This window comes from Amblyomma americanum, chromosome 1, assembly GCF_052857255.1.
Source record: "Amblyomma americanum isolate KBUSLIRL-KWMA chromosome 1, ASM5285725v1, whole genome shotgun sequence".
Taxonomy (NCBI): domain Eukaryota; kingdom Metazoa; phylum Arthropoda; class Arachnida; order Ixodida; family Ixodidae; genus Amblyomma; species Amblyomma americanum.
The window spans coordinates 506,259,687-506,271,981 of NC_135497.1; positions in this window are offsets into that span (position 1 = coordinate 506,259,687).

Below are 12,295 nucleotides of genomic sequence, written 5' to 3' on the forward strand. Positions count from 1 at the left end.
CCCGATAAAGAGTCCGGGAGGAAATGACGCAGAAGTCTTCCGCAACAGGAAAGGATACTTCTCCATCAATGTTCAGGTAAGTCCTGCGAAGAAAAAATTTGTGTTCGGCGAAATGAGAAAAAGTAATGTTCAGTATTTGGCGGGAGGCACCATTTAATGCTTCGGAATGCCCTTCGCGCTATAATTGGTTCCAAGGTATTGAAGTAGCGCGATTTTTTTTCCCCTTGAGCTAATGATGGTATGTCAGCCACCCTTCGACACCATGCTTGGAGAAGCCAGCATTTCAATTGCCCTGGCGCAAAACAGGGGTCGAGGCTGCGTTACTACCGTAATTGTATTTTTAATTTTCTCACCTCCTCGAGTTATATTAGTACTGATAAGGTAAATTCATAATTTCACCATCGTTACGTTGTTGCTGCTGATACTCACAACAATAACAGCATAACAAAAGAATATGTTGCTACTAACAAACAGTTCTGTGAAAAATGTTTAAATCGGCGATTTTTCCTCGATTTGCAGCTGAGTACAGGCCGTAGGAATGTTGTGTTGTATGCAAGCTTAAATCTTATTTTTGAGTAGCGTAAGCTTTGACAATAATTACCTGTTTATATTTCATCACAAATAAGCCTTCGTTTTAGCTGTTTTCAATGCAGAGGTAACCTATTACAGTAGTGAGTTGTTTTGCATATGTAGCACATGCCTTCAGTAAAGACAGACATGAAAATAACAACAGTACGAGACAAGTGTGCATTGTTGCTGCAACTTTTTGATGCAGTGTCCACGAATATAAATTGCTCAAAACAAGCAGTGTTGATGTTATATGCAAGTGGTTTACACAAGCACACATTTTTATTCAGCTGCCCAACACTATTTCCTTTCATATTACAGAATAACATTCTGTCCGCAGTGCAGGTCAAGTCGATCTTACTCGTGCTAATTTATTTATTTTGCAGGCAATCACAGGTCCCAAACTTCAGTTTCTGGACCTCGTTGCCAGCTGGCCCGGTTCGGCTCATGACAGTCGCATTTTTGATAACAGTCGGGCTAGGGTGCAGTACGAACAGGAGGACAATCCCGGCATCCTGCTTGGTGACATGGGCTATGCATGCAGACCATACCTGATGACTCCTTTGAGAGATGATGTTCCACCAGGGAGTCCACAGTACAAGTAAGTTCAAGCTGTAGCTTTAACAAAGGTAAAGGCAGCTCTCAATAAAGAAAACGTTTATTTTCTACAGGTACAACAAGTCACAAATAAGAACGCGATGCAGCATCGAGCGAACCTTCGGGGTGTGGAAGAGAAGGTTTCCATGCCTCGACATGACACTACAAATCAAGACGGCCACGGTGCCTATCGTGATTACGGCATGTGCGGCGCTGCACAACTTGGGCCGGCTGCTCAAGGACCCCGTCCCACCCGCTCTACTGTACGATGCCACTCGTGATTGTACTGCGCCTGTTCCTGTCTCTGGAGCAGCCCAGCTGCCAGCCACAGTGCCACTAGTGGATTCGGCAAGTGGTTTTAAAACCAGAGAGAGGATCATTGCCCAGTACTTTCACTGAGGGGCATCATCATGCTGGACATACAACTTGCAGAAGTAATGTGTGAAGCACAACTATCTTTTTCCTTGCCTTGTTTCTACAGAAAAATCTACATCCTAGCCTTCCCTTCAAGAGTTCACTATTACCCATGAAATATTGTTTCTTGTTGCATTGCACATGTTTCAAATATTTCTTAAAATTGGTATAAAAATTTTAAATTGTGGTGTTTAATGCCCTGATATGACATGAGTTATAAAAGAGGCTCTAATGGAAGGCTTGGGAATAATTTAGAACAACTGGAGTCGTTTAACATGCGCCGACATGGAATAGCACGACATACGCATTGTGCACTTCTCTGGTTCTTGCATTTTCGCCCTTATTACCTGCGAAAAAACTGTTTCTCTTGCACCTGTGTATTTCTGCTTTCACAATATTAGTAGTGTTGTACTGAGACTGTACTGTATCATTTTCTGTATCATAATGTATCATATTGTACTGTATCATATTTCACTGATTTTTTCATGCACTGTTGCACTACACCAGTTTTTATTTCCTTATTTGTTGTTGTGTCCGCCAGGTAGTTACGCGCAGTGACCGAATGCTCAGCGAGTGCTACCTTGGACGACCAACAGCTGGGCGCCCCCTGCAGCTGTAGTGAACATTGTGCTGTGCGCGTTTTTATTGATTCACCATGAACTAATCACGTGCACAACCTGTACATATTTATTATTGTGTAAAATAGTTTTTGTGTACATTACCTCTCCCCCTATCCTCTCTTCCTGTCCCCTCACCTCTTTCATTTCATTTCTCCATTCTGCCTGCTATCCTTTATTTCTGCTGGCCCAACTCAGGTGCTTCAGTATCGATGGTAGGCTAGCAAAAATATTTTACTTTATTTTTTATTATTATTTTAATAAACCACTTAATTACTTACTTGCTTGTTGTACATTTGTAAATGATCCACCGAGCGTCCGGTTCAAGCCTTCAGACTTTTACAGCCTCGGTGGCATATGATTACGTATGCACCATAATTCTTCCTGCTTCTAATAAATGCTAATTTCATCCAAATTACTTAGAGAAACCCTCTAAGGACATATAAATTTCAAGCAAGGAAGGAATCGCTGATTAGCATGTACCTACACCCAGCCACACAGCTACAAAAAATTATGGTCAGTGACTACATTCCTTCACTTCTATTGCAATACCTGACCACAGAAAGCTTTGTTGAGCTCTTGAGTATGTAAATTGTTGAACAAAGCACGGATAAGTTATGACGAAGATATGGCGAATCATGCAACTCACTGTGCACACAGCTGCCTCCAAGAAACCTTCAAGTTTCAATGTCACTTGGAAGAACGGGCAGTTGGAGCCTAGATTTTGATGTTTAAGAACACCTGTGCCAGCACTTAGAAAAACCTACTCACTGTGCACATCCATGAGTGGTGCCGGAAAATTAGGAGGTTAGACACAAGCGGTTTTTGCAAACCACTAGCTCAAGCCCCTAATTTCAAGTGACCTCCCGGACGTACAGCTTCTATGGTATGGATATGAGAAAATGCCAGTGCAAAGCTTTGTATCACACAAAATTGCATTCGTTGCGGCCAAAGGTACCAAAGTGTGAAAAGGACATTGTTCTATCTTTCTAACGGCCAACTGAAACATAAATTCATCCCGGTACAAGGACCAAGCCTATGAATACTGCCCGTTGGGGCAGTTGCTCTAGAAACCAAGCTAATCAGGATGGCTAGCAGACGCCAGTGCAAGACTGAACTGGTCAACTTGGAAATAAGAATGGGGAAATGACGCGGTTGTCCTCGGTGAAGGCTGGCAATATGGGTCCAGTAATGTTGGCAATGGTAATCAATGAACCTCTCAAGTGGCATATCAGTGAAGAAACATCCCAGCAATGGTCTGTTTTCACTCATTCAAAAGCAGCCCTCCAAGCGCTACAATCTGCTCGTCATGGGTTCCATGAACAACTTGTCGCCGAAATCCGAGAGCTCCACCACACAGCCATCAACACAGGGCACGATATTGTTTACCATTGGCTGCCAGGACACAGCGGCATCACAGGCAACCACCATGCGGACGAGACCGCGCGAACTGCTCACCACGAGGGTGATTGTGTGTCCATCCCCATCACGAGACCCGACGCAGCACTGTTGCGGGACATCACGCTTGCCGCGTGGAATTCAGGCCAATTCTCGCATTCGCGTTTAAAAACCATAGACCCAGATCTAAAGCTTCGGCTTCCATCTGGCCTACCACGATGGGAACCAACTTTGTTGCGTCGCCTGTGGCTTGGTGTAGCTTTCACCAAGCACTACTCCTTCTTAATAGGTATGTGTGACAGCCCTGCTGTGCCATCTGCGGGTGTGATGAGACTATAGCCCACATTCTTTGCGAATGCCCTGCCTACAGCGCCGAAAGACAGTCTCGCTGCCGTGCACTGGAGAGTCTAGACCTGCACCCACTGACGGAAACGAAGATTCTCGGTCACTGGCCGCGGCGGTGAAGGCCTGCAAGGCACTGCTCCGCTTTTTGAAGACTTCTAACCTGCACGATAGGCTGATTTTGCTGAACGCTGTGACTTTACATAGTGACTTTAATTTCCTGCAACTGTCTTTTCTCCTTCATCTTTTTCTCCCCTCACCACTTTCCCCCCGTGCAGGGTAGCAAACCGATTATTCACTGGTTAACCTCCCTGCCTTTCCTCCTCCTCCTCCCGAGAAAACCATCCCACCCATTTCTCTCATGTGTAGTTTGAGAGTTTATAGGTTCTCTTAAAATTTGTTCAGCATATGCCATAGTTTGGTGAACACAGTGTTTTCCACAACTCAAGGAAGTTTTGTAAATTGCACTGTTACAAAATGAAGAAAAAACCCTGAGTGCACTTGGTGCTGCATTTTATTTGCTTATTTATGCAATACCCACAGTGGCCAACACTGGGGCAGGAACATCACACACAAGCACAAAACTTGACAGTGTTCCCCAGCAAAAGTGTCCATAAAGTGAGTTGGCCGTAATAATGAATTGTGAAGAAAAAGAAGCAAATATTCTTTAAATAAAGCTTTATCTCTGCAGCCTGCTTTAGTGGCACGTGGAAATTGGGAAACACGGGAGCGTTAGTGTAATCGCGAGGAGCTTTAAAACCATCAATATCAATATACAAGGGGTAGAACATCTGGCAGAGGCACTTGGGATTTGGTTGTCATCGCTGTCCATGATAACAAGACAAAAATACATATGTCCCAATAGGCTATATGCATTTTCACCCTGTCCATTGTCTCGACATAGACATTGCATTTGAATGAGGCATAAATACAATCCAAAAGTTTGGTCCCAGAAAAACTGCCCCTTTCAATAGGGGTAAAATTAACATGGCATGACTGTACATTAGATTCAGCAGACGATCATACATGGTACAAAGCTGTAAAGAAACATATGCGCTATGCAAAAGAAATAATGAGAAAAAAAACATTGCTGAAAAACGACTGTACCAAACAAAGGAAGAAAAGTAGATTTCGAAACAAGATTCACTAACATATGCAGGAAACCTGAGAATTAGCAAAAAATAGCACTACGTACACTTCAAAACATCAAACAGGAAATGTAGCAGAGGCGCTTTTTAAACCAGCTTTTAGTCTACTGCCGTGGTTCCGGGAAATAAGTGGCTGGACCACAAGAATGTTTAAAAAGTGCAGTCAACCAACCCCGTAGAAAGTGCCAAGTCGGCCTCAAAGTGGCAGTTACGTCCTCATGAAATAACTCACGGCAGGAGTGCCGCGCTCGTTTCCTCTACTGATTAATAAGAACAACAAAACATTTGGTTCAAACAGAACACATTACTAAAACCATACTGCACAACCATGTGGCATAATAATAATAATTGGTTTTTGGGGAAAGGAAATGGCGCAGTATCTAGCTGTCTCATATATCTTTGGACACCTGAACCGCGCCGTAAGGGAAGGGACAAGGGAGGAAGTGAAAGAAGAAAGGAAGAAGGAGGTGCCGTAGTGGAGGGCTCCGGAATAATTTCGACCACCTGGGGATCTTTAACGTGCGCTGACATCGCACAGCACACGGGCGCCTTAGCGTTTTTCCTCCATGTGGCAGCTAAAAACATAATCTGCATGCTTTTACCCTGCATAAAACCATACTACAAACTGGATATAGCAACTGGCTATCTTTAAGGGGGTTTAATGTCCCAAACTGAGTCGGGTTACGAGGGACGCAATAGTGAATGGCTCCGTAAATATAAACTCCTTGCGGTTCGTTAACGTGCACTGACATCACACGGTACACAAACCTCTAGAATTTCGCCTCCACGAAAATTCAACCGCAGCAGCTGGGATCGAACCTATGGCTTTTGCGTCAGCAGCCGAGCGCCATAACCACTGAGGCAATGCGGCAGCTTGACTATCCTAAACACCACAGACATTCTGTAGTAAAAAGCAACTAAGAGAAGCTGGATGAGGTTGAAATTCAAGCAAGACTTAAAGGCGCTGTGAAACACCTTCCGAGGAGAGCACATCAACTCTCTCAATCACTGCATTTGGTTGTCATGAACATCCGAGCCAAGTAATACACCTCTACACCTGCAGAGAACCCACAATCACGCGCCAAAGTTGGCCAGCACTTCCCGGAGACTTTTTCATGCTCGCGCCCTTCTCCGTCGCTCACAAATGCGTATTCAAGTTGAGAGATGGCTACTGGTTGCATTCTTTCAGACGTCGGGCAGCTACTATGGCCACGGCCAGTAAGCCGCGTAGCTCTGGTGGGTCAGGAAGCTTCGCACCCCGGAGGTGGGGCCGGCGGAGGAGCGCCGACCTTCCAGCGTGCAAAGTGTGATGAGAGGAGAGAATTCAAATTTTTACTGCAGAGAGCTCAGCCGCTACAAAGCGCATTAAAAAAATTCTTGCTACACAATATTCGTGAACTGGCGTGCTTTAATGTCCCAGGCATATTGTAACTTTACTAGAGCCCCTTTCAGAGCTCCTATAAGAGGTTACAAATTTTTCACCTGCTGCGATGGCTCAGGGGCTATAGTACTAGCCTCTTGGCTGTGGGAGCTGCATTCGTTAGGGGGCAAATTGCAGACTCCTGTGTTCTATGCGATGTCAGTGCACATTAAAGAACACTGCAGAGTCTGGCATTATATCGACTTCATCTGGCTCCTTATTTGTATACCCCCCCCCCCACTTCATCCCTTCTCTCAGGCGACTTGGCCATAGTTGCAGTGCTTTCATTTTTCAGATTATGTCCCCCTGCCCCACCTCCAACATCACCCTCCTCAAAGTTCCCCCTTTACAGTTTTTATTTGCAGCTCCAAAAGGATCTTTTTCGACCGTTTCAAGTCATTCTTAAGCTTAAGATTTTCCATCTCAAGCTGATGGATTGCCGCTCGCTTTGCAAGCTTGTCGCGGTGGTCTGCTCGTAAGAGTCGCATCCGCAGCCGGTGCTCTTTACACTTTTGTGCCCCCTCAGTAGAAATTTCATTAAGGCGAGCTGCTAGCTCCTGCTCGACCAGCGACTGCCTATGCGTGCCCGCAGTGCGGCTGGTACCTGCTGCGCTTTCTGCAGAGGCAGCAGGAAGCACTGAGGGTGAGGGTGCTGCGGCTGCCGGTGTTGCCGGAACAAAAAAACCGCTTGGCGCAGAGGGCACAGCAGGCGACTGCCTCTGTGAGCTCATGCGGCTGGTACCTGCTGCCCTTGCTGTAGAGGCAGCAGGAAGCACCGAGGGTGCTGCGGTTGCCGTTGTGGCTGATGTTAAGGAGGCTGCCATGGCCACTGGCTCCTCTTCCATTTGCTCATCTTGCTGCGGGCTACCCTCTTCATAGTGCCAGGACCACAGCGGGTCCTCTGCATCACCTAATGCGGAGGAAGTGCTTGCTATTAGACCTTGAAATGAGGGCAAATCCAATGCAATGTCGCTTTATATCAAGAAACACTTCAATCTTTGCTAGTTCTGTAGGCTAACTTAGCCCTTGAATGGTTTACAATGAAGTGGGTACTTTAAATGCATTCTGCGCTATTTTGTACGCTTGTATTCGTTGCTTTTAATGTCCTTTAGGTGACATTTTACCATTTTTGGTCGTGCAGTAACTCAATCAATGCTTCCGTTAGAGTTAGTTTATGTGACAAAACAGGAGGCATAAAACATGCACATAGCCTGCTTCGAAGGAAAACATTTCCGGAATACATTTGTCACATACACTGCCAATCATGCTCCTTGGATGACCAGCTTAGAAAATATGTTCGGCCAGTGCATTCGCACCTCTTAGCTGTAGCTTTGATAACACTGGTCACACAGGCCAATATTTTCATGACAGGTCAAGACAACACAGATTCCACAGAAAATTGAACATGGCTACAGCTGTTATGCACACTTTAATAATGACAGAACAGCTCATATGCTCAGAAAAAAAAGCACAGAAGCAGCCTACAACAGCAAAAATGGTCAAGCACAAGCGCCAGGCAGGGATGCTGCAATTCATTTTACTGGAGTGTTTCATCTAATCCTCTAGGCATAAAAACAGAAAAGCAGTACATACACAGAATATGTATTCCAAGAAAAATAATTTCATATATATTTTTTGAGCTTGCAGTACTATATATATATATATATATATATATATATATATATATATATATATATATATATATACATATTTTATATATATTTTTTGAGCTTGCAGTACTATATATATATATATATATATATATATATATATATATATATATATATATATATATATATATATATATATATATATATATATATATATATATAAGTCATACCAGTGGCTCCTGGAATAGAAGCCTCTTGAGTGCGCGAAAGCAGGGCGGCCACCGATGGTGTGGGTTGGGACTCGCCGCCTGGGTCTGGTTGGTGGCGATCACTGTCGAAGGGGTTCGCCAAGCGAACCCCCATGTGGGATGCGACAGTGCCAACTCTTTGCAGGTCTTCAGTGAGCTGGCTGGGGGCCGCTGAGCTGCCGCCTAGGTATTCACAGAAAGCGCTGTTACAGCCACTGGAAAAATCCCTCGATGAATATTCACAAACACTAAGCACATTCGATATGAACGCCAAAGTATCTTTCGGAATTTAAGCGCTACGAAGCAACGAAAACATGCATGTTTATTCGCGCAAGCAGGAGCCTTTTTCTCCGACAGAAGCACGATATTTGCATTTATTTAGTAATACTATCCGGGTGAAACAACCTTGAACATGCTGACTCCAAACTGCGGGTGCGTGAAAGCTAGATACTAACTGTGGCGGTGAAAACGCACAGCAAGAAAATTGGCAGCACAAGTTCCAGCACCTCACAGTGCACAATTGGTAGCAAGGTGCTGGAAGTGGCGGAGGAATAGGTCACTTAGGGCAACTAGTGACAGCTGATCCGAATCATCAACGGAAATAATAGAAGGCTAAGAATGGAATGGAGTGCATATGGCAGGTTTTCTCAGATCATGAATGTCAGTGTACAACTGTACCTCAAGAGAAAAGTGGAGGCTAACGAAAAGGGTTCAGCTTAAGTTAAGGACAACACAGCGAGCGACGGAAAGCAAAATGGTAGGTGTAACGTCAAAAGACCAGAAGCAGGCAGAGTGGGTGAAGGAACAAACGCGGGTTAATGACATCCCAGTCGAAATCAAGAGGAAGAAATGGGCTTGGGCAGGGCATCTAATGCGAAGGCAAGATACCGCTGGTCCTTAAGGGTAATGGAGTGGATTCCAAGAGAAGGCAAGCGTAGCAGGGGGCGGCAGGAGGTTAGGTGGGCAGATCAGATTCGGAAGTTTGCAGGCATGCGGTGGGCGCAGCTGTCAAAGGACAGGGTCAATGGGAGAGACATGGGGGAGGCCTTTGCCCTGCGGTCGGTGTAGTCAGGTTGATGATGGTGATGATGTAACTGAATGATCAACAGGAAATTCCTTCATGCACCTGTTTAGAGTTTTATGCTACCGTGCTAACCACTGTAAAGCATTACCCAGACGCGAAACAGCTCGTCACATAGGTTGTAAGCTTCCGTGCCATCGCACAGCTTTATAAATACACGGCTTTAGCCTTCATGACAACTCTGGAAATGCATAAGGAGAGAGACAACTGATTTTGAGGAAAGAAAATGGCTCAGTAACTGTCTCACATATCTCCATGGATACCCGAACTGTGCCTACAGGAAGGGATAAAGGAGGGAGTGAAAGAAGAAAGGAAGAGGTGCTGTAATGGAGGTCTCAGGAATAATTTTCAACCACCTGGGGATCTTTAATGTGCACTGACATCTCACAACAGCACAGGGGTGCCTTTTGCGTTTCGACATCAGACTGCATTTCACTTTTGAAGCGAAACATTCACTACCTCGTGCTTCGATTTCCGTGTGCCTAGTTTTCACCTTCAGCCAGGGACTCCCGAACGGGGGCGGGGAGCAAGGAGCCGCAGTTCCCCTCCCCCCAACCTTTCTCCAGAGAGGGCAGCCCCCCCCCCCCCCCCCCGAGTCTTCAACTTCTTTTCAATTTTAGGGCGTTATTGATGTAGAGCACAGTGGAGCTGGGCTCACTGGCTTCATAGACAGTCTTTAAAATGCTTAATTTAAGTAAACTAACTCCTTCATGCCCCAACAGAAACTGTTAACTGAGCTTTGTTCATGACCATGATTACTAGCATTGAAATAGTATGGATAAACTTTTTTTTTAATGCAGTCGATCACTCCTCATGTGCACATTATATATATATATATATATATATATATATATATATATATATATATATATATATATATATATATATATATATATATATATATATATATATATATATATATATATATATATATATATGAATAATCTTCATGTCCATCTGAAATACATGTTTGGACAGGGAAATACGAAAATATAAACAGAAAGTAATTAAAATTCAATAAACATTTATTGAAAGCATGGAATAAAGAAAATAAACTCGAAAACCTGGACCCCCTACTCGGAAAAAAGTTCCGGAGTCCCTGCCTTGAGCTGAGGTCAAATTATGAAAAAGGAAATTCGATCAATACCAACGAACGGGAATCGAACCCGCGGCTGCGCGAACAGATCTTTAACGGCTGTTGGGCGAGGCGAGACCACTACGCTACCGTCGGAGCGTACACACCTCTTGTTAAATTGCTCCACATTCTCGCGCCGTGAATTAGAGAGCGTCGTCTTCGACTTTTATTTGCTCCGTCCCGCGGCACTGCCTGCTCACCGTCGTCTTCTACGTAGCACAAATTCATGCTTTCGCTCAGATTCGAATGTCGTAAGCATTCTCTGTATTTTTTTTGAGGGGCGGAGGGGGAATCTAGTCATAAAATGCAGGCAGCAAGCAATCGGAACAGTTCTGTAATCTGGGAGAGAACCTCTGAATTCGTCAGCAAAAAAGAATCAAAGATGAAAGAAAACAAGACTTACCTGTCTTAAATACCTCCCGGTTGTCGCCCGCTTTCGCCACTTATTTGTCAGGTTCTCCCAGCATTTCTTCAGCTGGAGCCATGTCCGTGGGCTCACGTTGTGACTGGAGTTGAACTGGGTTTCTATAAGCTCCCACTCTTTCCTTTTCCGTGCAACTGACACTGCATCAGTTCTCTTGTTCTCTAGTACGGCCTTGTGCTTGTCGACGAGGTCGAGGAGAAGAGCTCGCTCTACTCTGGAGAAGTTAATTTTGCCCTTCTCCGTTTTCTCCATCACGCGCGCGTCGCTACACAGCACCAAAGAATAACGCAGTACAGAAAACAAAACACACTACAAATGACTACACACTATCAATAAATATAATACCAAAAATATATACGATACAAGCAGTGAATTTACAATTAAAATGCGCGATAACAATATAAAGCAGAGACAAAGAGCTGGCGATGCTGGCGATGATGAAACCGATGGACGCGCGCGAGCGGAAAGACTACGACGTCGACAGGAGCAGTACTACGCGCGCTACTATAGTGACGTCTTTGTTTGTGGCCAGACAAGTAATATTAGTTCTCCAAAGCTAGCCGAAAAAAACTTTTTGTTGTTGTTAAAACGTTAGTTGAGACTTGTACCATGTATTAGCAGTGATGTTTTGGCGCTTCTGTTCTTTATTTGTTCATGAATTTATTAGATATACAGAAATGTTTGCTTAGCCTCGTTCCCGTGGTGCCTACTTATATCTAAAAGCGCTACTTTCATAAGTGCTGCTTAAGTGCCGTTTTTGAAACTTCCTTCGCCACTCATACTTTACTCAGAACTTAAGTCACGAACTTAAGTCACACCTTAAGTTTCATTCTTGAATACGGCGGTAGTGAGGGCATGAGAAGGAACACACATGATATGGGATGGTGCTGACTGCCAAGTTGAAATAATATGCACCACCTAAGTAATTTTTTTTCTCCCAAGCAGCAGCAACAAATGAAGCACTGCATGTCATACGAGTCCATTCTTGTGTCCTCTTTGTAAGTTTGCACTGATGGCTTTTTAGTACTTTGTGCAAAGACCACAGCAAGTGATGTAATGCATGTATTGATGTGCATAAAGCACGACCGCAGATGACATGGATTCGGTAGGGGACGGGGAGGAGCCCATGCAGGAGGTGCCGGCCCACAGGGCGCCCAACAGAAAGAGGCGAAGGACATCCAAGAGTGCCCTTGTGGAGGCACTCAATAAGATGGAGGCTGCAAGGGCAAAGCGCCATGAAGACCGCATGGCCAAGTTCGACCTTCTCATTGAAGTGATGCGCAATAAATAAGAA